Source organism: Neophocaena asiaeorientalis, unplaced genomic scaffold, assembly GCF_003031525.2.
Source record: "Neophocaena asiaeorientalis asiaeorientalis breed wild unplaced genomic scaffold, Neophocaena_asiaeorientalis_V1.1 scaffold1996, whole genome shotgun sequence".
In the NCBI taxonomy this organism is placed as follows: Eukaryota; Metazoa; Chordata; class Mammalia; order Artiodactyla; family Phocoenidae; genus Neophocaena; species Neophocaena asiaeorientalis.
Genome location: NW_020171868.1, coordinates 1,230 through 5,656, shown reverse-complemented (window position 1 = coordinate 5,656; position 4,427 = coordinate 1,230). Strand labels below are relative to the sequence as shown.

The 4,427-nt window shown below is 43.6% G+C and overlaps 1 pseudogene; it reads left to right on the top strand.

Moving 5' to 3' along the window:
- The first annotated feature begins 427 nt into the window (after nucleotides 1–427).
- LOC112397558 (UDP-N-acetylglucosamine--peptide N-acetylglucosaminyltransferase 110 kDa subunit pseudogene) lies at nucleotides 428–3,337 on the top strand (annotated as a pseudogene).
- Nucleotides 3,338–4,427: the final 1,090 nt, after the last annotated feature.

Genomic DNA, 4,427 nt, shown 5'->3' with positions numbered 1-4,427 from the left:
TTCTCTTATTTTCTACTTTCATCTCTACACTTCCAGTGTCGGAGGCTGGACAAATCTGCCCACTTTAGTACTCTGGCAATTAAACAGAACCCTCTTCTGGCAGAAACCTATTCGAATTTGGGGAATGTGTACAAGGAATGAGGGCAGTTGCAGGAAGCAATTGAGCATTACCGGCATGCATTACGTCTCAAACCAGATTTCATCGATGGTTATATTAACCTGGAAGCTGCTTTGGTAGCAGCATGCGACATGGAAGGGGCAGTATAAGCTTACGTCTCTGCTCTTCAGTACAATCCTGATTTGTACTGTGTTCGCAGTGACCTGGGGAACCTGCTCAAAGCCCTGGGTCACTTGGAAGGAGCCAAGGCATGTTATTTGAAAGCAATGGAGTTCCAAATCATGCAGTGGTACGTGCCAACCTGGCTGGTGTATACTATGAGCAAGGCCTGATGGATCTGGCAATAGACACCTACAGGTGAGCTATTAGATTGCAACCACATTTCCGTAATGCTTACTGCAACCTAGCCAACGCTCTGGAAGACAAGGGCAGTGTTGCCGAAGCAGAAGATTGTTATAATACAGCTCTGCGGCGGTGCCCCACCCATGCAGACTCTCTGAATAACCTAGCCAATATCAAAGGAGACCAGGGAAACATTGAAGAGGCAGTTGGCTTGTATAGTAAAGCATTAGAAGTCTTCCCAGAGTTTGCTGTTGCCCATTCAAATTTAGCAAGTGTACTGCAGCAGCAGGGAAAACTGCAGGAAGCTCTGATGCATTGTAAGGAAGCTATTCGAATCAGTCCTACTTCTGCTGATGCCTACTGTGGAGATGCAGGAAGTTCAGGGAGCCTTACAGTGTTATACTCGTGCCATTCAGATTAACCCTGCACTTGCGGATGCCCACAGCAATCTGGCTTCCATTCACAAGGATTCAGGAAATATTCCAGAAGCAATTGCTTCTTATCGCACTGCTCTGAAGCTTGAACCTGACTCTCCTGACGCTTATTGTGATTTGGCTCATTGCCTGCAGATTGTCTGTGATTGGACAGACTATGATGAGCGAATGAAGAAGTTGGTCAGCATTGTGGCTGACCAGCTGGAGAAGAATAGGTTGCCTTCTGTGCAGCCTCATCATAGTATGCTCTATCCTCTTTCTCATGGCTTCAGGAAGGCTATTGCTGAGAGCCATGGGAACCTCTGCTTGGACGAGATCAGTGTCCTTCATAAACCACCGTATGAACATCCAAAAGACTTGAAGCTCAGTGATGGTCGACTGCGTGTAGGGTACGTGAGTTCTGACTTTGGGAATCATCCTACTTCTCATCTTATGCAGTCTATTCCAGGCACGCACAATCCTGATAAATTTGAGGTCTTCTGCTATGCCCTGAGCCCAGATGACGGCACAAACTTCCGAGCGAAGGTGATGGCAGAAGCCCATCATTTCACTGATCTTTCTCAGATTCCATGCAATGGGAAAGCAGCTGATCGCATCCATCAAGATGGTATACACATCCTTGTAAATCTGAATGGTTATACCAGGGGTGCTCGAAATGAACTCTTTGCTCTCAGGCCAGCTCCTATTCAGGCAATGTGGCTGGGCTACCCTGGGACCAGTGGCGTGCTTTTCATGGATTATATCATCACTGATCAGGAAACGTCACCTGCTGAAGTTGCTGAGCAGTATTCTGAGAAACTGGCTTATATGCCCCATACTTTCTTTATTGGTGATCATGCCAATATGTTCCCTCACCTGAAGAAGAAAGCAGTCATCGATTTTAAGTCCAATGGGCACATTTATGACAATCGGATTGTGCTGAATGGCATCGACCTCAAAGCATTTCTTGATAGTCTCCCAGATGTGCAGATTGTCCAGATGAAATGTCCTGATGGAAGAGACACCGCAGACAGCAGCAATACAGCTCTTAATATGCCTGTCATTCCTATGAATACTATTGCAGAGGCAGTTATTGAAATGATTAACAGAGGACAAATTCAGATAACAATTAATGGATTCAGTCTTAGCAATGGACTGGCAACTACCCAGGTCAACATTAAGGCTGCCACTGGAGAGGAGGTTCCCCGTACCATTATTGTAACCACACGTTCTCAGTACGGGTTACCGGAAGATGCCATCGTGTACTGTAACTTCAATCAGTTATATAAAATTGACCCATCTACTTTGCAGATGTGGGCAAATATTCTGAAGCGTGTTCCCAATAGTGTACTGTGGCTGTTGCGTTTTCCAGCAGTAGGAGAACCTAATATTCAACAGTATGCACAAAATATGGGCCTTCCCCAGAACCGTATCATTTTTTCACCTGTTGCTCCTAAAGAGGAACATGTTCGGAGAGGCCAGCTGGCTGATGTCTGCTTGGACACTCCACTCTGTAATGGACACACCACAGGGATGGATGTCCTTTGGTCAGGGACACCCATGGTGACTATGCCAGGAGAGACTCTTGCTTCCCGAGTTGCAGCTTCCCAGCTCACTTGTTTAGGCTGTCTTGAGCTTATTGCTAAAGATAGACAAGAATATGAAGACATAGCTGTGAAACTGGGAACTGATCTAGAATACCTGAAGAAAGTTCGTGGCAAAGTCTGGAAGCAGAGAACATCTAGCCCTCTATTCAACGCCAAACAATACACAGTGGACCTAGAGCGGCTCTATCTACCGATGTGGGAGCATTACGCAGCTGGCAACAAACCTGATCACATGATTAAGCCTGTTGAAGTCACTGAGTCGGCCTAAATAATGACTGTGTGCACAGGAGAATTATCCCTGTACCTGAGCCTCAACCTTCTGGGGGAAAGGCAACTACTTTCTCCTTATCTGTACAATACCATGTTCCAGATGGGTGACAGACAATGATAAGAAATAGCACAGCCAGACTTGCTTCCTGCATGATCATGATCACGATAGGGAGAGACACAAGAGATGGGAAACTGCTGTTCCACAAGGAGTCTCCATAGAATTTTGCAGCAGCCAGGTGTCTGGAAGGTCTGGAAGGTAAGTCTGGAAGGTCTGATCTCCCTTGGTCTTCCATGGGATGGATGGTTAGTGTGGAAGGGAGATAGAGATTGCCCAGCCGTTTTGTGATAATCATGGATTGACTGAGTCTTCTGGATTGATATTTTTCTTTATATTTTGGGTATTGGAGCTTTTAAAAATGTTTGGTTTCAGGTATTTCTATTCATGTGAAGTGTATATGATTCTCTTGAGATAAGGTTTTAAGCTAAAATATTCCTTGTTTTAGTTTCTGAACTCTACAGATAAATGGGGACTTTGCTGGTGTAGTCTTTTTATAGGTTTTATAAACCACTTGAGCCTATATCAGTCATTTTAGTTTCTGACATAATGTTTGGAACTATCAGTGCTTTGTTGGTTTATAGATGATGGCTTAAATTCTTTTCCTGGTCCGCTTCCTTCTTTCCTTCCCCCACTTTAAAAATTCTCCTGTAACTTGGCTAACAAAAAACCAAGTCTGATTCAAAACCTCCTGGAGTGTTTCTCTTAGCTCGAAGGGACTGTCCCTACTTGTTCCCCTCCTTGTTCCATTCCATGGGAGATAAATCACCAGGGCCCAGAAATCAGAAAGAATGTAAAATGAGACAAGCAAAGCTGTCTCCCCCCTGCACATGCAGGTTATTTTTGATGCTTCTGGGTTTATGGGTTTTCTCCCAGGGAATTTAACCTTGAGCCGAGACAGTCTGTAGATAATGTAAACCACCATCTGGCAACCTTCCTTTTTCTAGTCTATATAATCTGCAACTGCAGCAGGAAGGTGTGAGTCTTCCTTTGGTTCCAGAGTGAAATGCGAGTTGGAGTTGGAGTTGGAAAAGAGACCCACAACCAAGTGTTAGAGAAGGAAATGTGAAGTCATTAGTGAAAAACCAGGTTAAAGTTAAGGTGAAGAGGCATGAGGAAATGGGCAACTGTTACAGTATTAGAAAGATCATCAAGAAGCATATCCATGAATGTGGTTTGTATTGCAATCTGCTGAAAAAGAGACAAGTATCCTGGCCTGGCCTTCATGGAGATTATATTTTATTGATTCTGATAATAGATTATTGTTGAAAAGGGCCTCCTATAAATTATAACCATGCAAAGGCAGCAAGATAATTTTTTTTCTTTATGTATGTGTTTCTCATTCCTACTCACTCCTCTCTTAGGGGAAGAGAAAATCACAAACAAAAAAATGTCAAGTCTCAGCTATTCATTTTCAAAATAATTTTTTTCCAAATTGCCATGGAGGCAATAGGTTAACTGTTAAGATTTGTAAGGCTCATAAAGCTAGATTTTTACGAAGTGTACCCAAATTTTATTCTATAAATAATAGCTTTGGAAAGAATGTGTCATGATGCAAAGTTGGAAAAAGCTGGTTTTTCTTCCGTGAATGACTTCAATGTGTTGGGAGAAGAGGCAGAGAA